Genomic DNA, 25653 nt, shown 5'->3' on the forward strand with positions numbered 1-25653 from the left:
CTCTTTACATTCCATTCTCCCATGAATGTTTTGAAGCCCTCTGTGGACCAGTCTCTTCAAAGCCTTTCGAGTGGTCAAACTGCTAACACCAAAGTGCGTTACTCACTGGCAGGTGTGACAGATGCCCGCCAGGGGACCCACTGAAAATGCCCGGTAATCTTGCAAGTGGGCCAGGGCATGCCCACTGCGTCCAAAGGAAGAGAGGAAACACATAAGCAAGTAGCTTGTCAAGCAACTACGTTTAGAGGAAAGTGGTGCTGTTGGGAAAGTGTTGAACTACTTATCAACTAACTGTAAGATCAATGGTTCAAACCCATGAGCTGCTCCAATGGAGAAAAATGAGACTAACCACTCCCATGAAGATCTTTATAGGGTCTCAGAAACCCCTTATAGGTATTCTGAGTTGGAATCAACTCTATGGCAGAGGGCTTGGGTTCAGTTGGGTGGGCTCTGGGTTAGGTCCTGGACTGGTAAACATCAAGTTGGCACTTCAAACCCACCAGCTGCTCCAAGGGAGGAAAATGAGACTGCCTGTTCCCATAGAGACTTAGAGTCTTGGAAACGCTAAGCAGCAGCTCTACTCCTTACTAGAGGGTTACTATGAGTTGGAGTCTACCTGCGAGCGTGGGTTTGGTCTGGTTTGGTTCAAACTTATACAGGACAGTGAGAGTTTCATGGTAGAATTCTCACCTTCCACACACGAGACTTGGATTGGATTTTCAACCTGCGCACGTCGTGTACACAGTCACGACCTTCCAGATCAAGAGAGACTAGGAAGAAAGGCCTGATGATCTGTGTTAGAATACCAACCACTGAAAACCCTATGGGTCAAAACAGTCTGATCCGAACCCTATCAGGAGGATGGATGGCACAGGACCATGCATTGTTTCGCCCCGCAGTGCAAAGTCATGAGTTGGGGGCGGAAATCAACCCAGTGTCAGCTAACAATAACAACACTTACCTAGGATTTCCTCCAGTGACTCCTCCCTCCTTGAGGTGGCCTTGCTCTGCTTACACAATTCCCTAGAACATGAGTTCTGTGAGGACAGATATCTTCCTCTAATTTGTCAACCAATGGTATCATGGTAGCCAGCACACAGTATGTGCTCAGTAAGGGTCCATTAAATGAACGGAGTGAATAACATGTCATATCCTAGTTTTCTAGAGCTGCGGTGTGGGTGGCCTAGAAGACCAGAGATGCCTCCCACCCCCTCATAGCTCTTGGGGCTGGAAGCTCAAATCGGGCATTAGCCAGGTCTCGTCCTCTGAATCCTCTGCCATGCCTCTCACCTAGTGGAAAGCCAAGTGGTGGCAGTAGCAGTCCTTGGCGCCTCTCGGCTACTTGCTCATCTCTGCCCTGATGTGGCATCTGTTTGTGTGTGACTCCATCCCATACACAGGCATGCCTTGTTTTCACTGCACCTCACCTTACTGCAAGTCACTGATACTGTGTTTTCTAGGGGGCATGTCTATAGCCATCTTGCATCCGGTAAGTCTGCCAGAGTGTCTCTCCAAACGCACCTGCTCACTCTGTGTCATGTTTTGGTAATTCTAGCCAGCGTTTTGAATTTTCCCATCACACCATTGCACACCGAGTAGACAGCAGCACGGTACAAACAACTTATTTATGCACCGGAGGCCCAACGATTCGTGTGATGTGCTTTCATGTGATGCTTGTTGTGGCAGTTAACGTACATAATCTGATGTCAACTTGAGAAAGGGGTGAGGTCTAGCCTGCAAATCAGCTCGTGGCTTGATGACCTCATTTGGAGGTGCTAAGGAGATAAATAACTCACTGGAGGCCAGATACACTGATTCCCTGCGAGACATTCCTGTTGACAAATCACACGGAGCCACGCTGGTGGAGCCAGAGCCCTGGAGCTAGAGGAGCCACATGAAGACCCACGTCAGCACTGAGATGCTTCCACTGCCACTGGTTCCACAAGACTTTCCACCCACTGGCCTGTGATCTTCCTGCATTCAGTGTAATCACATGTGTTTTGTGAGTATGAAGAGACTTTATAGACTGGTATTGGACATATGGGCTAATATTGGACTTATGGACGTGATCTGTAATGGGTTGGGATGTTTTCTTAATGTACAATTGCTCTTGTATATAAAGCTCTTTCTTACACACCTATGAGTGTCCATGAATTTGTTTCTCTAGTCAACCTGAACTAACACACTTATTTTATTGGGACAGTCTGGAGCCAAACTCCCTCCCACTGTCTCTGAGGCATGCCAGTAAACAGGCTCCATCTTTAGAAAACACTTTGAGGCAGGACTAGGATGGGGCTGACCTTCCTCCGGTCTGACCTCAGTGAACTGTGACAAAACCCCCTTTTCCAAACCTGCTCACGCTCATCAGTAGAGACAGGGAGACTTCAACACACATGCTGATGGCACAAGTCACCCCATGGCACACATCTTGTAGGGCAAGTGCCCAAAGTGCAATTGTTCCCCAAGGCTACTGTGGGGTAGCCACAATGTGGGAAATGGGGGCGACAGCAGAAGGGATGCTAATACAAAAGGGAGGTGGAAGCGCACATCCTCCATGCCTCCGCAGCATCAAGGAAGCTGAAGGGCAGATGAGAGCCATTTCCTTATCAGTGGAAGAGACTGGAGAATAAAGGTGGGGAAGGAGGATGTACATACGACTCCCACAGTGGGTTGATGGATGCTCTGGGGCCCAGGAGGGTATGCTACAGAAAGCCAGCTAATAGCAGAGAACCTGCCAGAGAGCCAGCCAATGGTGGAAGGCCTTCCATTAGTAGGATTAAGAAAACCAACAGCAAACCTAACTGCTCCGTCTTCTAAGCCTGTGGCTTAGCTGGAGGCCCTTTGAAGCTCTACACTGAAGTACCCCTTTCCATAAACTCTTTCCATCCAAACAAGTGGCTTTTAACCTTTCTCATGCTGGGACCCTTTCATACAGTTTCTCATGTGGTGGCCACCCCCAACCATAAAATTATTTTCATTGCTACTTCATCACTGTCGTTCTTCAACTGTTATGAATTGGGCGACCCTTGTGAAAGGGTCATTTGACTCCCAAAGGGGAGAACTGCTGCCCTAGGCAAAGCCAGTGCCCAGGGTCCGTGTGCACACAGAGGCCCGGCCTGCAGGGTCGCCTCTATGGTAGGGTATTTACCCGAGCACAGAACTACTTTTCAGAGTCAGGCTCACAGTCGAATCAAACCGGCTGCCATGGAGTCACATCTAACCCGTGTGTCAGGGTAGAACCGTGTGCTCCATCAGGCTCGCAGTGACTGCCCAGGCCTTTCTTCCCAGGTGCCTCGGAGTGGACTTGAACCCCAACTTCATTAATTAGCAGTCAAGCCCCTTCCCCATCTGTAGCACTCTGAGACTGCTCACCAGTCCCCTTTCTGATAAGAGCCAAGTGGGCAAGCTCAGTGCGTTCTCCCCAGCAACAAGACACTGCTTTACATACCAACGGTGAATTCCCGTCCCTCGTGGGCAGTCCAGGATATGAAAATGACAGTAATCTAATGTGGGAGAGGAAGCAGTGTGAGTCATCATTACCGGGTCTAAGAGTGAAGTGGTGAAGGCTGGGGCCCCACCAAGGTCAGGGTCAGCTGTGAGGGCTCCCTGCGGGTTACAACGCAAACAGGGGGGCCCCCCGAGCTGCCCAGCATCGGAGACACTGCATCTTGATTTCCATCTCGGGGGAGGACAAGCCAGTCCCGGCAATGCCGTGCTCTCCGGTACACACGCCAACGGATTTATCTTTTTGAAAGCAGGCCAACTCTGTGACTGAGGGAGCGGGGTAGTGGGGTTTCAGGCGTCAGCATCTCAGCTGCTGTGTCTCCTCACTCGGTGTCCTGTCTGCTCCGTGCTCTGATTTGGGTGTAAACTGCTTAAGCTTGGCAGCTCAGTTCATGAAGTGTGAGCTGTCAAGTTTGCAGAATCATGGCATCTCCGAAAATGACCCAGAAACCTCACTTCTCTGAAGGGGGCCAAAAAAAATAATATGCAGAGGACAAGCCCAGTGATGGCTGGCAATACGACAGAGACTGTTCTAGCCACAATCACAGAAACGTATGGTTTCTGAAGGAAGATGTTGGCCTGTCCCTGAAACCTTCAAAGGGACATTCGCGCTCCCTACCGCCCCTCTCCAAGAACCCACAGCCCGAATGCACTGGGGGAGTTGGCCGGGTGCCCCGCTGCCCTCCACCAGCACTCAGCCCTTTGTCCTCCCCGGTGTCTTCCAGGCACAGCTGCACTCAATTTTCTGTCCTTGGGGTTTTTAAGGGAACATTTCTTCTAGGGCCAGGATTCTCAAGTTTTATGGTTATACAACTCTCTCCCAGGGCCAAAGAATGTTTCACAGCACAGAGAATTAGTACACATAGCCAAATGAAAGTGAAATAAAAAATTAAGACTCGTTCCAATTTATATCTAACCTCTTGCGGGACTGGATTTGTACCTTTTGTTTGCCCCTTGGGTCTTTGGCTGTCTGTTTTGTTTTGGGGTTTTTTCCCATGCAAATATAGGTGTGTGTGTGTGTGTGTGTTGTGTGTGTGTGTGTGTGTGTGTGTGTGTGTGTGTGTGTGTGTAACAGGTGAGGACCTGAGAAGTACAAAGGGGTCCTCATAGCCAGCAGGGTGGTTTCTGTTTCCCATTCTACGACAAATACTATTTTATAACCCCCTCTACCCTGAAATGGGATGGAATGAGGGATCACAGTAGAAGAGACACCCCCCTTGGCTTGTTTTGTGTGTGTGTGTGTTTGTGTGTGTGTGTGTGTGTGTGTTTGTGATGTATCTCCCAGGGGAGTGAGAAGGGACCCTCTGATCTTGGCCAGTCCAATGTAGCAAGAGGAACCCTGGTGGTGTAGTGGTTATGAAGGTCAGCCGTTTGAAACCACCAGCCGCTTCCTAGAAGAAGGATGGGGCTTTCTACTCCTGTAAAGAGTCACAGTCTCAGAAACCCACACATCTACCCATGTAGAGTCGCTAGGAGTTAGTATTGAATCGATGGCAGTGAGCAAACCGTCCCTAAGTGTTTGCTTACAGAGGTAAACGTGTGACACACTTGCAGGTGACAGGCTTTAAACGTCATCCAATGTCAACATCAGATATCACTGTTAAAAACAAGAGGAGTATGCAGCTTCCCCTCAGCCCCACCCCCACCCCCCATCGAACCTAAGAAATGCCAACCATTTTTTTCCTACATAGATCCAAAGAGAGGTCATTTAGAAAATCCAGAAAGTCCCTTGCCTGTCCTTTCCTCGTGTCACCACATTCTCATACCTCAGAGGAAGTTGTCCAAAGACGCTGTCTACAAGGGCTCACACACATCAATGTTAGGTCTGCCCCTGGAGTCCCCCCCAAAGACACACCATCTGGTTTATAAAGGCCTGTCTGCCTACTGACAAAGCAAAGCTCACAGAAGGACCCTGAGGTCTGTGTGACAGCACCCACCACCCAAAGTGGAGGCCAGGCAGCATCCCAAGACAACCAACAACCCACCCACCCACCCCCCTTTTCTCTTTTTGGAGAACGTGATTCGCACAGATCCACCCTGGTGGGGGGGAGGGAGATCAATCTGCACTCCTCCTCCGTAACACGAGCTGAAACGCGGATCGCAACACCTGCCTAATCACGCGCGATTCTTTGAAAACAACGGGGAGACAGTCATCTGACCTGGCTGCCTGCGGATCATGGTGAGGCTCCTAGAACCGGCTTCCCTCTCACGAGGCCAAGGCGAGCAGAGCTGTCCACGCTGTTACGGTCTTTGCAGCCGCTTTCTCTTGCTCTTTTAAACCAAGGAACCAAGTGTCTTTCCTTTCCAGTGCCCTTTGGCACCATCTCCTAGCTAAGATAACCACAGACCGGAGTTCAAAGGCTTCCTCCCAGGTAACCACAGTATTTCTGTGATTCGAAGTTAGGCACTGACCAATCCCACTGCCTTCAAGTTCATTCTCACAGCGCAGAGGAGAACTGTGGCCTTGGCCTTCTGGGGCTGTCGATCTTTGGGGGAGTAGAATGCTTCTTCTGTCTCTCTGGGAACCTTTGATGGGTTTGACCTGAAGACATTTCAGAATACATAGGAAGGGCCTACAAGTGAGGATTCCCAAATCAGGATTGTTTGTTTTCTAAGCCGGGGATTTCCTCCTGGGTTAGAGTCAGGTTTCTAAACAAGCAGGACCACGGTCACAGCCATGGAGTCAGTTCTGACTCACAGCGGCCTTGCAGGGCAGACTGGACAGGTCCCCATGGACTCTGAGACTTCAACTCCTCTGGGAATGGACAGCGTCCTCTGTCTCCCACTATGTGGGGGATATCACTTTCTGATCGTAATGACACATAGGAGAATCTTGTGGGTCTGTGTTCTAAAACGCATTCCGAGTCTTCTTTCGGGAGAAGAATGTTTTCATGAGTGTGGAACTGAAAACATCCTTCCCTCAAAATCCCCCAAATGTACAACCCAACCCAACCACCACTTAAAAAGAAATCACACGACAAAAGATCCCAGACACACAAGAAAAACCTTACAAGGAGCCTTCAACCGGGCTTGCAAACACAGGGTGTCTCTCACTCCCTGTCAAGTCGGAAAACCTCAGATCCTTCAAACCCAAACAAAACAAACACATGTATGACAGCTCGTTTAGATGCGATGCGAGAAAAGGCAGCAATTCTAGCGAGAAGCCCTCAGACATGTAACTTATAAAAGGGGCTCACCACAGTGCGCACGCACACGCTGTGAGGGGCAACAAAACCCTAAACTTATCACACACAAAAAGTGCAGACCAGTCATGTGCTCAAAACAGGACCTTTGCACAAAACATCAAAAGGGCTTTGTTTTCACATAACCTAAAATAGTAAAAAAGAAGGGGGGAAAAGACACACGAGGAAAGAATGTATCAAAGTAAGTGGGTTGCTAGCTCCATGGTTAAAGTAAAAATGTGGGTCAGCCCTCCAACGGGAGCATTTGTGAGGATGGAGAATCTGTTTGAATAGTCCCTCTGTTGGTCCGACACGTCCTTCCTGCCAAACCTCTACCATCCTGTGGGCAGGGATGTCCTGCCAATGTCTTTCACGATCCGGAGTTTACTTTATTAAAGACCTCCATTGCGTCTGAAAGTGTGGAATGCCTTTTCCCATTATTCTGTTTCCAGATGAAGATGCTTCAAACAGTTGTAGCTACAAGTCACAACCATAATCCCTAGTGAGAGCCTTCTCTGGGCTTTCTTTCTCCTCATGCACGTAACAACCCGCCATCAAATCCAGCAGAAGGCAAAGCAAAGGGAGGGTGGGGGGCAAGGTTTCCTCAAAGGCCCCTGAAAGCTACCCTCCTGCCAATCATGTCCAGCGGGGCTGGTAGGTTTCCTCCCCGGAGGAGCCAACTCCAAGGGAAGAGCTGACTCTCAAACCGAAGCAGGACACAGCAGGTTTTCACCGGAGTAGGAAAGGATCCTAGGGCAGTTTTCAGCACAGTGTGTTTGCAGCAAAACGTCTAGAAATAATTGCCGAACTCTCTCCACAGTATCATTTCACATTCTGTCGTGCACACACTCTGATCTGGAGTCTCTCGGCTGGACAGCAGGAGTGGACACCAGAACAGCACTCCTCCTGCATTCCACTGACCACTGTCTGCCTCTCACTGACCTCCAGGCAGATCCTGACACCCGCCCCTCCCCAAACCACTTGAATTCAGTGACTCCCCATTATTCCTGCTTTCCCACCTCCCTCCCTGGCTGGCTGCTGCTTCTTATTTTCACTTGGTGGTTGCACCCCCACCCCTACCCCATTTCTTCTAATCGTAGGATACAGTATAGCAGGATACTTCTAATCTTAGGATACAAGATCAGTACAAAAAGTCGACTGTAGAATCTATGCAAGCAAATGAAACTGTGTGAAACTTACACTCGGAAAGCTACAAACGTCACTGGCAGACATTTGCAGGATGCCTTGTCCTGGGTGGCACCAGCTGTTTGTGACCAGCGGTGGCTAACATTGGTTTTTCCATCCCACCCAGCCCCCGCTCCATCTGTAAGGATGATAGACAAGGTAGCCCTGTAGAAGGATCAGTGCTACAATGTAATACGTGGGGTTGCCAGGGGACAGAATCCATCCAATGGCAACCGGGCGTGGCTTTGGTAGTAAGCTTTCAAATAGGGAATTCCGAATTCTCTGTTTTGGGTTTTTTTTTCAAGAGTATTTAATTACCTGTACACCCCACTGTCTCTCTTTTTAGACTTTTCAATGGATTTATAGAACTACGCTATCTCTGGTCTGGATTGCTTTCCTGAATTGCAGGCTCATAGTCAATTGTCTACTTAATATTTCAGTTTGAATATTTAACAGGCACCTCCAACTGAATGTGCCCACAAGACCCCTGATTCTTACGGCATGCCCTCGTTAGTGGAAAAACAAAACAAACAAAAACGCCTATAGATTCCTTCCCCTAGAATTCATTCTCAAAAACTGCTCCAATCCCAAATGTAGGCATTCTTAATACTTCTTTATCCTCCCTCCCCATGTCCCACGCATCACTCAGTGATGACAGATAGACTCCTAAGACAGACTAACATGTGTATGTGTGCATAACACACAATCCACCCCACTTAAAGGTTCAAATTCAATGGTTTTAAAATATACTCAGTTTGAAACCATCTCCACATCCATTTTTAGGAGCCTTTCACCACATCTAATCGTTTCCTTCCCCCGATACCCATTAGGATTTATTTCCCATTCTCCCCTCACCACCCCAAGCCTGGGCAGTCACTTGTCTCCTTCCTACCTCTCTGTAGTCCGTATTATGGATATTTCCTGTAAGTAGAGTTATCCACTGTGTGGTCTTTCAAGTCTGGCTTCTTTCACTTTTCTCATGGTGTAGCGCACCTATCTGAGTCATTCGTTTATGGACTGAGTAGTATTTTATTATATGCATATAAAAAAATCAAACTCCCTGTTGAGTCGATGCCGACCAATAGTGACTCTACAGGACAGAGTAGAACTGGCCCCGCGAGTTTCTCAGGCTGCAACTCTTTATAAAAGCAGAAAGCCACAGCTTTCTGCCGTGGGGCGGCTGGTGGTTTGGCAGTGCTGACTTACGGGGAGCAGCTCAGCCTGTAGGTATTGAGCCACGGGGGCTGTCCTCGTCCTCTGCTCAGCATTTAGGTTGGTGCCACCTTGGAGCTACGCACATCTGAGTTCGTTTCTGTATGGACGTAGATGGTCCTGTCCTTGGCGTGTATACCAAGAGTGAACTGATGCGAGGACCTGTCAGACTGGTTTTCAGAGAGACTGCATCCGTTTGCACTCTCAGCAATGACGTGTGAATGCTCCAGTTTCTCCACGTCCTTGTGAGCTCTTGTCATTATTTGTCTTTATTTTTAAATCATTGTGATCTTAGTGGGTATACAGTGGTATTGCGTTGTGGTTTTGATTTGCATTTTCTTATGCCTAGCCTGATGCTAATGAGCCCTGATGGCGTCGCATGTTAAGCATCCGACTTCTAACCACAAAGCTGGCATTGCAAGCTCACCAGTCTCTCCATAAGAGGAAGATGAGACCGTCAGCTTCCAAGATTTACAGTCTTAGAAACCCTATAGAACAGTTCTAATCTGTCCTATAGGGCTGTTAAGCTGGAACCGACTCGAGGTCAGTTATTTGGTTTGGGATTTTATCTTTCTACTGGTAACATATTGCTTGAATACAGAAGCTCATTAATAAGCTCAGGAATCCCTGGCTGGTGCATAAGGTTAATGCTCAGCTATTAACGGAAAGGCTGATGATAGATATCCACCAGAGGCGCTTCAGAGGAAACATCATGCAATCTACGTCCCAAAGCGCTCACACCTGAAAAGTCTCTAAAATAACGATTCTACTCTGAAATACTTGGGGCTGCTCGGAGTCACGACAGAGATGACAGCAATTCGCTGAGCTTAGCTTTAAATTGAGACGTGTAAGTGTTCTAATGTTATTCTTTTTCTAGATTGATTCAGCTACTCTGAGTCCCATGAATTCCCATATAAATTTGAGAATTAGACTGTCAATTTCTGCAAGAAGCCAACTATGATTCTGACAGATATTCCTTAAAATCGGTAGATCCATCTACCGAATGCCATTTTACCAATCCTAAATCTCCAGTCCATGAACATGGGATATCTTCCCATTTTTTTAGGTCTTCTTTAATGTCTTCCAACAATGTTTTTAGTGTTCAGAGTTCATTTTACATCTCTCCATTTCATTTTCAGCTTGTTGCAAGTGTTTAGATATAAATTTAATTTTTGTATATTGATCTTGTATTCTGCAACCTTGTGGGACTTGCTTACTGATCCTAACACATTTTTGGTGGGTTCCCTAGGATTTTATATCATACAAAAATAAAGATATTTCTTCTTCCTTTCTAATCTGTATGTCTTTTATTTATTTGTTATTGCCCAGTTGCCCTTGTAGAACCCTGAGTAAAGATTAATATGAGACGGGAACAGCAGATATTCCTGGGGTTCTGATTTTAGCATTCCATCTTTCACCATGAAGTATACTGTTAGCTGTTGGGTTTTGGTCAGCTATGGGTTGTTAACACCTTCATCAGGTTAAAGAAGGCCCCTTTTCTTCCTAGTTTGTTGAGTACTTTTGTGGGGGGAGGTCAGATGCTTACAGACATCTTCCCTGAAGGCAGTCGCTGCCAGACTGCTGTCTCCCCACACCACAGGGGTGGGTCTGCTCCCTGCTGCTGGAGACAATGGATTATTTGTCCCCGAGGCCTGTGACCATTAGCTTGGTTCATGAAGGTGGAGTTCACACCCTACCAATAATGGTCTCTATCAGTTGAACCAGGAACAGGCCAAACTGGCTCTGTGACATCCAAAGTTAGCCTGCCATCCTGCATCTAGGATCTGCCCATCTTGCCACATGTGTACCCCCAAACTCTCCTCTTCCTATTGCGTAGATACCCCTAAATCACCCCCTCCCATTACTGTATTACCTATAGCACAACCCCTTCCTGTGATGTATGTCTTCACCGGTAATTAGGGGGCTTGCATGTTCACAGAATATAAAAGCCTTGGTGAGCATTAAAGATTCTCTCCCTCCACGTGGACCACCAAGCAGGGCTGAGGTGAGTGAGCATGCTACTGAGAAATGTGTCTGACTCCATTTATTTCTACATTTCTCTTCTATCTCTCATGCTCTCTGACTTTACTATCATTTTTATTTACTATGGCTGTACAATTGCGCCACCAGACCCATAATGATGTGTTAGGGGCTGGCTTCCCCTGGCAACTTTTATTCATGAAGCAGTGTTCAATTGTGCCAAAGGCTTATTCTGTGCAAGACCTGTCCTTCTATACTTGCTCTGTCTGGATGCTCTCTCCATACTCTTTGCCTAAGTTCCTGCTTCTCATCCTTAGGGTCTCTTTCAGAGCCGCCCTGGACCGTGCTGTCCAAAAGCTTCCATCCACCATCATCTGCTCTTCAGCCACACAGTCATAGGATCTTCAACGCACACCGCCAAGATGATGAAATGGCACATTCGATCATACTCATTCAAGGCTTAGCCTATGCCAACATGTGTTCATCGTATTAACTTACACAGGAATCGTATGACATGAATACTATCATTACCATTTTACAGATGAAACACACACACACACACACACACACACACACACACACACACACACACATTGTCTTTCCCCAGGTCATCCGATTTATAAATTGGCAAAGCTGAGATTTAAGCCCATAGCACATGGCTCTAGAAAACATTTTCTCTAGCCTCTCTTCTTCTGCTTCTCAATTGCTGCCTTGTCTACTGACTTAGTAACTTACCACATATACTCAAATAAAAGTCGCGTTTTTTTTTCCAGAACAATTTTTAAGCTGAAAAAGCTCCCCCCTCCCATTTTTGTAGTAAAATTAGATGCTTATACTCGAGTATATTTGGTATATACACAAGAACTTCCCACCTCCCTTCTTGCTGTAGTCTTAGCATCTCACACCATGCACCGCTGGCTCCCACACAGACCTTCAATAAAAATGTAATGAGAAAATGGCAGACTGGTCCCAAGATGCCACCCAAGAAAAGGGTGCACAGGCCCCTGGTCAGCACTGTCAACTACACAGGGCCATGGAGAGCCACCAGGACGATTAATTTAGCCAAAGTTTTCTGAGATCCCTCTGGATAGAAGGTTTCTTAGCTTGAACCCAATGGTTCTCCAGCTCATGTGATCACAGACCCGTCTTCCCACACTGGCCTCGTGGCACCAATAGCTTAAGACTCCGTATTCCACAGAGCACACGCTGAAGAATACTATCCCCAAGCAGCCATGAGGTCAGAGAGCTCGGTACCCAGGTGGACACTTCTGGCCCCAATGTACTCACTGCGACTCTACTATGACCACAAAAACTTGAACTTAGACATGTCCCTGGGAGCTTTCTCATCAGGATAGTTCTGTTTCGGAATTAAAACCTCCAATGTTCCTTTTCTTTCCCAGCACTAACGTAGGCACATGGATGTGCATGCCTCAGGGAAGGGCTGTCCCCCACTCCTTTGACACCCACCTCCTCCCCCAGGTAATCACTGGACTCACCACTGAGACCCTCAGTTTTCACAGGCTCTGCTTGGTTGTATATGATTTAAACAAGATCGGCTTTCATATTGTACTTTAGTGTATGCTCAGACTGCAGGCAGGACCAAGAGTGTACAAACCAGAAGACCGCAAGGTTTCTTTCCAACATACCTTACTGCTTGGTTGAAATCATGACTTCATGCACTGAATGGCTTCACTTCAAAACCTCCGATGGCAGCTGCCTCTACAGTCATCTGCTTGAACGCTCGTGTGAAATCTAAGAAAGAAAGCAGCGAGCACTGTAGGACAACAGCCAGAGGCAAGACAAGATACTTTGCTGTGATTAACTTGCTGCTTCTGAAGGGCTTTCCTCTCTTCCAATTGTTCATCCACACGGATGAGTACACTCTTCAGGTGATGGCTCGAGGACCTGTTCAACATCTCTTACAAAAAGTACTCAGTAAAAGAATGCACGCTGTCCTTGGCCTGACACTCAGGGAATAAAGCCATTTCCATGTAATGGTCCTAAGTGTACTCAGTGAAGGCTGAAATTTTATGAATGGGGTCTAAAGGCAAGAGTTGTATCATTCGCACTATCCAAATAAAAGTTTCAATCAGTCCAAAGTCAGGACACTGGGGAAGACGGAAGAGAAGGGGGTGGATTCCTCAAGGGTCAGGAGACAGACACACCCAGGCAGGAAGAAGTGACAAAGTCAAGACCATTCACGTGAATCCCATCCTCATTGCCATTTATATCACACCAATCCCAGGAGAGTGAGATCGTCAACCGCTGACACCAAAGACCTCCCATTGAAATCCCAGTTTCCCTTCCCTGGTCTGTCCAGCCTCCAGCTGCCAGTGAAGCCCTTTCTCGTGGCCATTTACTGGGTCAGTAAGTACTGGCCATGTCTCATTCTTATTCCCATTCCTCTGGTGGTAGGTTCCTGGGGACTGGACACTTCTCTGTTTCTTATGTCCAGTAACCATTGCAAAGGCTCACAAACACCAGGGAAAGGGCTATCTTGAACCTAGCAGGAAAAAGGATACAAACACATCTCACCATCATAACTGCCTCAGCATCTATTCCAACTCACTAGGACCTTATCAGACAGGGTCGACCTGCCCCTGGGGGTTTCCAGAAGTAAAAAGCCTCATCTTTCCCTCTCATATAAACACCTAGGGAAGATGTAAAATTTCAATGTCCCCAGGGGATTCCCACTGGAAAGCAAATGTTCACTCTCACCCCCAGTAAACAGATACTCCACCATATACTTTCTTGAGTGACTTCTTCACAAAGCCAGTAAATTACACGATGCTTGGCCAGCATCAGCCCCCAGCTGGTCCCCTTTGGTCTGGTCGGTGACCACTCCTTGGTCTCAGGGGTGGTCCAACTCTCAGGACCCAGGATCATAGCTAAATCCTTTATTGTATGGGGGCTCCCCATCATAGCTAAATCCTTTATTGTATGGGGGCTCCCCATACAACACAGAGATTCTGGAGGGAGCACTAGGAGACTGGTACAGCAAGGCTAGGGTTTGCAGAGTGAATGGTTTGACTAGAATTTGGTCTAGATGGTGGGTCAGCAAACTGCAGCTCTTTCAGTATGAACCTGTGGCTCAGAAGTAAAATTGAAAATGAAACTACCACAGTTTCATTTATACATTTTTAAAAGGATATTATTCAAATAATGTGATTTCATTTGTTGAAAAAAAATATATATTTATGATCCATGAATATTTTTTACATTGTTGTGAGGGACAGGATTGACTCTTCTGTCTCAAAAGTTTAACGACCCCAATTCTAGACCATGGTTTCCAGGTACAGCCTATCTTCAATAGACATTTACTTTCTAAAGGTTGGGGGACAGGGGGAAACCTCACCCGCAGTGAAAGCGCATCAGAGTAGAACTACGGTAAGATGTACATGACCTTGTGAACTCTGCCTAACCAGAAACAAAACAAACACGCTACTGTCCAGTCAATTCCGATTCATAGCCACCCTATAGGACAGAGCAGAATTGCCCCTGTGAGCTCCCGATCCCAGCTCTTTATGGGAGTCGAGAACTTCATCTTTCTCCTGAGGAGAAGCTGGTGGTTTTGAACTGCTGATCGCACAGATCGCAGCCCCAGATGTAACCACTGTGCCACCTGCCTGACCGACCTGGTATCAATGGTACACACAGCAACCCCTGTGGGGCTGCTCCTTCCACCCTCCACCGGCTGCCTGCTGGATGAATGCTGGAAAAGCTTACTGAACGCACACCAAAAAGGCCAAGCTCCAACCCAAGACCAGCCCAGTGGGAGAGCCCTTCGGTGTGTGACGAGGTTAGCGGTTACTTAAGACAGACGTGGCTCCGGGACACCTTTTGCTCCAGGCGACTGCAGCGTTTCTTCCTCTCCTCCGCAAGGCCTGCTCAGCAGTCCTTTTAGGAAACGGTCCACTCAACCGCGGAACGAAGGTCCTGCCCTGTGAGAGCCAGCGCTGGCTGCCCGCCGCGCTGCTTTGCCCAAGCCTGTGGGCAGCCCAGGGCTGGCGGCCTGCCCTCCCTGCTGTCGGGAGAACTGGGGGCTCATCTTCAGCCCCGAGGTGGATTGTGTGGGAGCTAGTTTAGGGTGGGTGAGAGGCAGAGTGGGGTCAGCTCATACAAGCTCTCACAAGGCAAAACAAACAACACCAAATCCCTGAAGGTGCCCCTTTGTCATCATTACTGCAAGGCGAAGTCCAGACGGTCACAACTCATTACTCCAAGCCACCGGGAAGTTTGCGGTCCAGGACAGACAGACTGCTGGCTCTCAGCAGGCCGTTTTTGTGCCAAAAAAGAAAAAAAAAATTCCCCTCCTGCCCTGTAAGTCTGCTTCTTACCAAAAAGTTCTTGGAGCCCCGTGAGCTGGACAAGACGCACGCAAGTCCCACGTCTTGAGCCCCTGTCCCTTGGGAACCCGGTGGCACAGTGGTTAAGCGCCTGTTACAGAGTGCACGGGCAGCGGTGTGGAACTTGCCGGTCGACTGGCTGCTTCCATACCTATTACAGTTCTACTCTGTCCCAGCAGGTCACTCTGAGCCAGACGGAGACAGGTTCTCCGGGGGTTTCCTCCGAAGGGTTCTGGGCTGGGGAGGGATTTTCCTGCTTTGGAAAATGAGACCTTCTTCCAGTCAGAAAGGAAGGAAAAAATGGGGAAAAATTCCCAAAGGAAAGAGGCCAAGAGAAACAGGAGAAGCCAAGGGGGAATAGCCGGAGAGGAAGTTGGGGTGGGGGGCAGGAGAGGGGGTGTCAAGTCTTCCTCTTGAAAGAGACAGAGCTCCACTGTGGCCCTAGCCAGGAGTGTGGACCGTCGGGCCATGGGTGGTGTACGGCCCACGAAAGCAGGTGTCATCCTGCTTTCACCATGAGCTAACACCACGAGGCTCATCAGAGGCAAGCAGCTCCAGCCATCACAGTAGGGGTGAGTTCATTAAGTGCTGACCAGTCTGGCCCAAGAATGGTGTGATACTATCCCAATGGCCTTTACAGAGAGATGGTTCCTCACCCCTGCCAGCACCTCACCACTCTGCCCTTGAGCCATGCCCCTGGAGGGCCCTCCGGAGCCAGGTTCTGAGGGAGCGGGTGGATGGGAGGCCCAGGTTCTAGAGGAGAGGAGCACCTGTGTGGAGAGCATGAGCGCGGGGAGGAAGAGTTGAAAGGCCTGCGATGACAGCACTTCATGTGAGGGACTTCGTTTTCTCACCGACAGCAACACCTCAGGCACGGGGCAAACGTCAGAAGGCGGCACATTGGAAAGGAAACCTGACCCTAGAATCAGCTTGAATGCAAACAAGATCCATTCCGGGGGCAGGCTCAGGGGCAGGCAGAAAGAAGCGACCCAGGAAAGAGTCCAAATTAAGTGACAAGTTGAAGTCGAATCCACTAGCCCAGTAGGAAACACTGCAGAGGCAAATGAGGGATTGGAGACTGTGCACGCCATGCTGTTAATAAGACAGCAGGAGGACACCTTTGGCTCAAAGGGCTAGACTCTTAAGATCTTTGTCTTGTGACTTCTTGGCTCTCTAGCCTTTTTGAAGTATTTATCTCAGGGCAAAGTAGACATTCACTTGGCGGCTGTCACAGAAACTCACAGGGGACAGGTCTACTCTGTCCCACAGGGTTGATATGAGTCAGAATGAATTTGATGAGAGTGAGTTTGGTTTTTGTGACACTATTTTACCCGCATGGAGCGCTGGTGGCATAGTGGTTACGTATTGGTCTGCTAACTGCAAAGTCAGCAGTTCAAAACTACCAGTCTCTCCCTGGGAGGAAGACCAGTCTTTCTACTCTGGCCCAAAGCTACCTCCAAGGACAGTTCTATCCTGTCCTGTAGGGTCATTATGAGTCAGCATTGACTGCATGGCAGTGAGTGCCTTTTTTTTTGTTTAATTATGTTTGCAATCGTTTTATATTTTAAAATAATGTTCAAGGGCACCATCATGAGAAACCTGAAAGGGAAATTAAGAAAACAATTCCATTTATAATAGCATCGAAGAAAAAAAAGAGTACCTAGGAATAAATTTAACCAGGGGTGTGAAGGACTTAATACAATAAAAATTATAAAACACTACTCAAGGAGATTAAAGAAGACTTTCCATTAAGTAAATGGAGTGAAAGGCCATATTCATGGATGGAAAAGACCTGATATTGCTAAGATGTCAATACTACCCAACGTGATCTACAGGTTCAAAGAACAACCCCAATTCCAAAAGTCATCATTATAGAAACGGACGGGGGAAAATATCATGGACTTTACCTGGAATCACAAGAGAGCCTGAATGCTGAGAGCAGCATGGGAGGATGAGACCAGAGACGAGGACTCACACTCATCACGGGAAACATTCCATAAGGCCGTAACATTGAACACTGCTGAATGCGCACAGAAGCCAAGTGAACACTGCCTTGAGAGCCTAGAGAGAAAGCCATACATCGACGGTCAAGTGGTTTTTGACAAAGGTGCTAAGTCTCTTCAATGAGGAGAGAAGAGTCCCTTCCACTAATGGTGCTGGGAAAATTGGACGTCCACCTGCGGAAAAGTGAGACACGATCCATGCCTCACACCAAACACAAGGAGAAACTCAAAATGGATCTAAGACCTAATGGTGCAAATCAAAAGCATGCAGTGACTGCAGCGGAGCATGCTTCTAGCAATGGGCTAGCAAAGGCACGTAGCTGCTGCATTACCAGAGCGCCCTTTTCTGCCCTTTGAATCAACTGATGAACATAACCAGTTGCCCTGGAGGTGGTCCTGATTCATGGTTTCCCCAAGAAGGGCGTGTCAGAGAAGAGCTGTGCTCCGTACGATTCTCCGTGGCTGAGTCTGGGGAAGGCGATCACCAGGACTGTCTTCCAAAGTCCCTTTGGGTGGACTTGAACCCTCAACCGATGGCTTAGCAGGGAGCCCAAACCAGCTATGCCACTCAGAGGCTCTGTTGCCTCTCAATCAGGAATTACCCGCCTTTCATTCTCCGAACTGAGACTGAGATGGGCGTAGCAGCTGATGGGTTTGAACTTCAACCGTGTGGTCAGCCACCCACTGCCTAGGCCAGCCCAAGTCCCTCCTCAAGAAACCGAGCTGAAAGCCTGGCAGAGCTCATGCAGGCCAGTGGCAGCTCAGTCTTCTTACGAGTACTCTGGCAATTAACACACCACCAGCTGCAGGACGATGTTCTCGGTCAAAATAGCAATTGACGTGGAGGACACATGAAGTAAAGGGAGCTAAAATAAGCACCACCCCTGCACTGGTGAGATCCAGAAACCCCATCAGCCCTCTGGTTCGGAGGATGGGGTGAGGGGGCAAGGTGGGGGGAGGGGGTACACAACTCTCTCCCACTCGATGGCTGGCGGGTTTGAAATGCCAGACTTTCTGGTTAGCAATCGAGCTGTTTTAACCATGGCACCTCTGCACCGACCTGACGCATAAATCCCTGGATCCCTTGTGATAGCTCTTCGTGGGTGAAGTTCAGTGGGGCTGGGGGTGGATGGGTGGGTGGGGAGTGGGAGTCAGTGCTCACTGGTACTGTGAGCGCTCTAGCATGGAGTCGTGGCCCCCAAGCACAAAGCAAGCCTGACTGCACTCACTCTGGCCCAGGGCAAGGTCCAAAATGGGAAAAAACGCAACTGTGTGAAATATCAGGGGGAACAGCAAGCTAAGCCACGTTGTTTCTCTATGGAAGTGGCAACAAGCAAGATTTAGGAAGAGAGAAAGGGATAAACCAGAGTTTCATTCCAAAATGCTTAACCCCGACACAGTAGCAAAATCCAGCAGCCTCAGCCCTCCTAAGGTAAAAGGTGGGAGCAGGACTGGATGGGCAGGTGAGGGGGAAGGCCCATCTACCTCACTGATCCTGGCTTCCTTCTGAGCCTCCAGGAATAAAACACGTGTCTAGAGACTGGAGCATTGGGTGACATTGAAAACCATGTGGTCTGAATCAACAGGGGTGAGTGTACACACACCTGTCCTGGAAAACCAGAGCCCAGATATCAACCCAATTAATGTCATGAAGTTCTGGCTCTCACAGCCAAATGAATTGTAAGAATTCTATGGACAGGTATTCTAGTGCCTAACCAGGTGACAAACGCATGGAAGTCACATATTTTTCGGACGATTAGGGGTAAGATTTGGTTCAGAACAATTCAAGTAGTAACTTGTACTCCTGTAGCAATACTGGTGTGTCCATTTTCACCCAGTGATTTCACAGGACCCGGCAGGTCTGCTTGTAGGGTTTCTTAAGCTAAATATTCGTTCTGGGAGCAGATTGCCAGGTCCTCTCTCCTAAGGAGCATCTGGTGGGTTTGAACTGTCAACCTTTCAGTCAGCAGAATGGCACTTCACCATGTGCCGGCAGGGCTCCAGCACTCATATGAAAATCCACTGCTAGCCAGTCAACCATGACCATAGCGACCCCGTGGTGGCTTTCAGAGGCTGTTAAACTTCATGGGGAAAAAAGAACCTCATCTTTCTCTTTTGGAGATGCTGGTGGGTTTAGAACTGCTGACCTTAGAATTAGCAACCCAACCGCTACACCACAGCACTGCCAGGGCCCGTCCCTGCAGTACTCATAAAAGCACTTAAGAGTTGCCAACCATGAGCACACATTAACAATTGATCTTCACAAGTAGCTGCTGTTATTATTACCCCGGGGTCACATAGGTGAAGAGCAGAGCTCTGAAATCTGGCTCCAGAACACTTGTTCTTATCCACTGCACTACACTGTCCCAGTAATAAGATAAGAAGAACAATAATGAAAGAACTTTACGATTTTTCAAAAACGTGGCTATGGGCTCAGTTCTGACTTGTGGCGATCCCGGGGATGAGCGAGAAGAACTGGCTTCCGAAGCCTGCTTAATGCCTGTGACTTCTTGGAAGTAGATCATCAGGCCTGTCTCCCAAGGTGTCTTTGGGAAGACTTGAATCACCAACCCTCTGGTTAATGACAGTGCTTGACTAGTTGCAACACCCAATTGCTGTTGCTCATAACTGCTGAGGAACGGGTTAAAGTTCATGGCAACCCCGTGTGTGCAGAAACTAGAACCGCAGACAACAGGGTTTTAAGGGAACAGAGTGCCAAGTGTGTCTTCCAAGGCACCTCCAGATGGTTTCCATCGGCCGACCTATCAGCTGGGAGTCAGGTGCTTAACCGTGTTTGCTACCTTGAGATGCCAGAACAAGCCCTAAAGCAGCGGTTCTCAATCTGTGGGTCAGGACCCCTTTGGGGAGGTCAAACGGCCCTTTCACAAAAGTCACCTGATTCATAACAGTAGCAAAATTACAGGTATGAAGTAGCAATGAAACTGAATTTATGGTTCGAGGGAACTGTATGAAAGGGTTGTGGCATTCGGAACGTTGAGAACTACTGCTCTAAAGGGAGATAAAATGCTTTTCATAAGACTCCACACCCTTCATGGTCAGTATCTCCTAAGATAGAGCTCTGCTCCTCTTCATTACTGAAGTTTGCTTCAGACCTCTCTGCCTGAGACAGAGTACCATAACCAAACACATAGCCATCAAGTGGATTCTGACTCGCATCAACCTATAGGGCAGGCTAGAACTGCCATGTGGGTTTCTGAGACTGTGACGCTTCAGGGAAATAGAAAGTCTCAGCTCTTTTCTGAGGAGCGGCTGGTGGTTTCGAACTGCTGACATTACGATTAGCAGTTCAATGCATAACCATTACATGACCAGGGCTCCTTGAGACAGAATGGGTCCTCACTACTAAGAAAGTCCAAACACAGTTTTATACTCAATGCCTAGAAGCACCTCATTACCCAAGGGAATACTGGGAATCTCTCCCTAGGTCCTGAGACAAGTCTCAATCATGGCTCTTAGAGCTGTACACACACACACACACACACACACACACACACACACACACATTTGCACCAAAGCCCCACCTCCCAAGGGGACCATCCACCATGCAGTCTGTTACACTCTTTACTAAAACCAAACAAAACCAATGTGAGCTTAGCATCATGTCCTAAGCACAGAGATGGAAACAAGAAACTCGTGCAGAAGGGTTGGAAGGTTTTCCAATAAAGGTAATTGAAAGGGTCAAGGAGAAGGCATTGGAGCACACATGGAGAGGAACAGAAGGGAGAGCTGAATCCAGCAGTTTCTCTCCAAGGAGGAAAACCACCCTGGGCATGATCATTTCAGGAAGAAGGCAAGAAGTGTCCTTCATTGGGGATGGGCAGACACAATGGCACAGCCGCTCTGAAAGACAGTTTGGTAGTTTCTCACAAAGCGAAACACACATTTACCATATGACCTGCCAGTGACACTCCTAGGCACTCATCCTCACACAGCAAGAAAGGCTATGTACCGCCCACCAAAACACACCCCCGAATCACAAATGGATAATATAAGGGGTTTATTCAGACTCACCCCAAAATGGAAACCACCTAAATGCCCTTCAGCCTGTGAACAGATAAGCAAGCAGCTTGTCTGGCTAAACAATGGAACAGCACTTTGCATTAAGAAGCAGTGAGCTACCACTGAAAGGCCCCACCGCTGTGTAAATCTCAAACGCACTGTGATGAGTGAGGGCAGCCGGTTCACAAGGCTTATACCATCTGATTCCATTTCAGTGACAAAGCTCTCACGACAGGAAATAGAAGAGGTGGATTATAAGGGCATATGAGAAACTTTTTCAGGGAGACGGAAATTCTATACCTTGATTATGACGGGAGTTGCTAAACTGGATGCATTTATCAAAACTCATAACAGTACAAAGAAGGATCCTCAATAAACCCGGCTTTTCAAAATGAGTCCATATAAATTATACAAGCAAAAGCATGCTGTATGGAATCTAGCTGTTATGAACTTCTACAACACAGGCTCCCAAACTTATTTGGCTTTCTGCCCTGCTCTCCCAGAAAAATACTCACGCAGTGCCCTACTGCTAGCAATTTAAAATATTTGTAGCATAGCCCATAATTCAAGATAAAGTGTAGGTATCTGTTTTTGCCACCCTCCCTCCCCAGTGCATTCCAGTGGGACCCAGGGGTCAGTATCGCCCACTGTGGGTAACACTATTCCACAAGGTACTATAAACATGTAACCAACCTCCTCTCTTAAATTCCACACCAATTTCTTATCTCATGCCATTTATGGGAAGAATACCGATTGTTTACGTGGGGGCTAGCAGAAAAAGCTCTTTTAGTAATATGAAATGTCTTGATATAATCTCTCAGTGTTTAGTAACTTGGGGAATTCCCCTGTATTAAAAATAGACTTGACTTCTGTGGCTCCTCCTTGCACTAAATATGTGCCATGAGTCACCGACAAAGGAAGACGAGCCAGATGCCACTGGCTCTGTCTACAGCCATCGGTCACCACAACAAAACCACGGGCTCCCCAACACGTGGAGGTGAGAGGACATCGCAGGGCCCAGGTGACTGCTGAAATCTGTCAGCGGTAAGTCAACCTAAGATAAACTTTGGCGGTTGAATGGCTGACCTTCGTGGTTAGCTGCTGATGCAGACTCCTGATGAGCTCATAGCGTGGTGAAAAAGACAAGACCCAAATCATCACTTTACAGAACCGCACCACCTTGTGGTCTTCATTTGCATATCATGCTGCCACCCGTCCATCAACCTGACACACGGTGGTAGCCTGTGTGTTCTATGATGCCGGAAGCTAGACCACCACTATGTCAAATATCAACAGGGTCATTGATGGGGGACTAGTTTCAATAGAGTGTCCAGTCTTGGAGAAAGTAAAAAGGTCTGATGATCTACTACAGACAACCAGCTAATAAAAAGTCAATGGAACACAAGAGAATCCGTCAAGATCAGCCATTCTCAACCTTCCTAATGCCACGACCCTTTAAGACAGTTCCTCATGAAGTGGTGACCCCCGCCCCACCATAAAATTATTTTCGTTGCTACTTCATCACTGTCATTTTGCTACTGGGATGAATCGGGCGACCCCTGTGAAAGGGTTGAGCCTCAAAGGGGTCATGACCCACAGGTTGAGAACCGCTGGTCTAGATAATGAGCTCTCTAAGTGGGGCACTATACCACTCACTGCCATCGAGTCAATTTTGACTCAGAGTGGCCTCATAGGACAGAGCACAGGTGCTCCTTTCCCAAACTTGTAAAGAGTTTCCTAAATGACAAGCCATTATGGGGCAATAAAGACAAATCATTACTCCTGAGGAGCAGCTAATGGGCTCAAGTTGGCCAATGCCTAACCCACCGTGTCACTAGCAAAGGTAGGTAAGCTACACGGTGGCTTAAGCAATGGGCTGAAGCATAGCAGTGATCACAGGGATGGCACAGGACAAGACAGTGCTTCCTGCGGCTGTACATGGGGCCACCGTGAGTCCGGGTGCATGGTCCCGACTCTCTCCCTCAACACCCGAGCAGACATATCGTTACCAATCTAGACCTGGAGACACGATGGTGAAGCAAAGCCCCGCTCTCAAGGGACTCGCATTCTCTTGGGAGGGACAGATTTAAAGATTAAATGATAAGGAATGAGTGGAAGAATCTACAACAGACTGAGCAGAATGCCAGGCCATGAAGGAGAAGCTGGATAAAGGTGTTGTTGGGGGTGCGGGTGGGGAGGGGGCTGGCTGACTTAGATTCAAGTGCTCTGGGACTCTGAGGGGGTAACCTTTGAGCAGAGACCTGAAAGACCTGCGGCAGAAGGCTTGCGACTACCTGAAGGGAAAAAAGAAAGCAGGGCATATTCCTGTGGTCGTTACATAATCTGTTGTCAATTTGAGACTTAAGACTGAAAGGGTGGAGTTTAGCCTGTCAATCAGGTTGCAGTTTGATGACCTCATCTGGAGACACTAAAGAGATAGATAGCTCCCTGGAGGCAGGACACAAGCTCACTCCCTGGGAGAAATTCCTTCTGGCAAGAAACATGGAGCTATGCGAGAGCCCTGGAGCTGGAGGAGCCACGTGGAGACCCCTGCCAGTGTTGAGATGCTTCCACTACTACTGTATCCACAAAGATTTCTACCCACTAGCCTGTGATCATCCAGCATTTGGCATCATCACATGTGTTTTGTGAGTCTGAAGAAGAATTTATAGATTGGTATTGGACATATGGGCTAATAGTGGACTTAAGGACTTGATCTGGACTGGGCTGGGATGTTCTCAATATACAATTGCTCATTTCTATAAAGCTCTTACTTATATAGACATGAGTGACAATGAATTTGTTTCTCTAGTCTACCCAGACTAACACATTGTACCTTGGGAGTGGGGTACTAGAGAAACAAATCATGAAGCTGGAGAGTGGGTGCCTGGTTCCACCTCTGCCTATGGGAGTTTTTCTTCGTTGGCAAGACAGAAGTCAGATATATCCGTGCAGTTTATTGAGCTGTTTTCTCTGAAGAATATGGGAAGTTAAAGTTGTGGTTATTTTGTTTGGTTGTTTTCTTTGGCGATTACTGTTTGAGATGATGAAAATGTTGTTAATGCATATTTTGAGCTCAGGGGTAGGTAGAAATCACTCTGTGAAGTTCTCAGCAACCATGCTGCTTAGGGAAAAAAGCTGACAGAAGGTCCAGATGGCGTACAGAAAGCCTGGCTCTGGCTGGATGCTGTCAGAGGTTTAATCCCATTCTTTGTGTCAATGGAATAGTTTAGTTAAGGATTAAAATACGTTAATTAAGGATTGAACTTGGCTGTTTTAAGAAATGAATTTAGGATCTGATTCTACTTTATTTAAACTGATTTCTTCTGCTTTGATAGAAATGATTATTGGGAAGTATGAAAAGAGAAAGTTTGTAAAAGAGAAAGTTTGTAAGCCTTGCCTTCAGCCATATGAATTTGAATCTTTACATGGGTGAGAACACGCCTTCAAAGAAGGGTCTGAAAAGATAAGCGCCACACAGTGCTTTGGAGTACTCAGGACATTTTCATTTCAAGGGACTTGCCTGGCGTCCGTTGAAAGATAAAAAAGAAAGAACTCTTCTTCGGATTTTTGAATTTTGAACTAGTAGTTTGCACTGAGGCTGGAAAAAAATCTGGAACCATGAAGAAAACGCCTCTCTAGAACTGAACATTAAAGGAAGCTTGTGGGCGGGCTGAAATGCTTGCTAGGTGACCACCTGGATCCATTTGTTGAGTGGAAGTGGGAGAGATGCAGCAATAAAGAGATGGGTTCATTGTGGCCACTGACACCCGTGGACGTGGCTTACAGGACCTAGAAGAGATGAGAGCGGGTTGACTGGTCTCAAGTTCATGACCTAGCACAAGGGGCGAGGGTTGTTGAGAATTTGTGACGGGGCCATGGTCTAAAGGCAAGGTGACCTAAGGACACCCTGGTGAGACTAAGTGAGGCAACGCACATTGAGTTGACCAGAACCCGACCAGATAAAGATTTTTGAGCCTGTGAACTGGAGCATATTGCTGCTGACTTTATGGAAGGCCTGTCCTGATTTGACTTTGCTTATAGATGTGGACTTCACAAAGTTCCAACTGGAATGAAGATTCTTCATGTCAAAGACTATACTTGTCTCCTCAAAGCATGGGGTTGATGTAGGTGGGCAGTACAGAAATTGGATACCCAATATGGGGATAAAGGCATGAAGTGGTTGCCTTATAAACTTTCATAGGTGCTGGAATATATTCA

The 25653-nt window shown here is 47.6% G+C and overlaps 1 protein-coding gene across 14 annotated transcripts in view; it reads right to left on the reverse strand.

Moving 5' to 3' along the window:
* The window catches only part of SVIL (supervillin), a 270082-nt gene that overhangs the window by 172893 nt on the left and 71536 nt on the right, over positions 1-25653 (reverse strand). For 11 of the 14 annotated variants that reach the window (XM_075550348.1, XM_075550346.1, XM_075550353.1 and 8 more), the window contains exon 3: positions 12710-12815. The exons of the other annotated variants lie outside the window; for them this stretch is intronic. The gene's annotated coding sequence lies outside the window, so the exon portion shown is untranslated. The remainder of the gene's footprint in view (positions 1-12709; positions 12816-25653) is intronic. 14 annotated transcript variants of the gene reach the window in all.

Source organism: Tenrec ecaudatus, chromosome 5 (assembly GCF_050624435.1).
Source record: "Tenrec ecaudatus isolate mTenEca1 chromosome 5, mTenEca1.hap1, whole genome shotgun sequence".
Classification (NCBI taxonomy): Eukaryota; Metazoa; Chordata; class Mammalia; order Afrosoricida; family Tenrecidae; genus Tenrec; species Tenrec ecaudatus.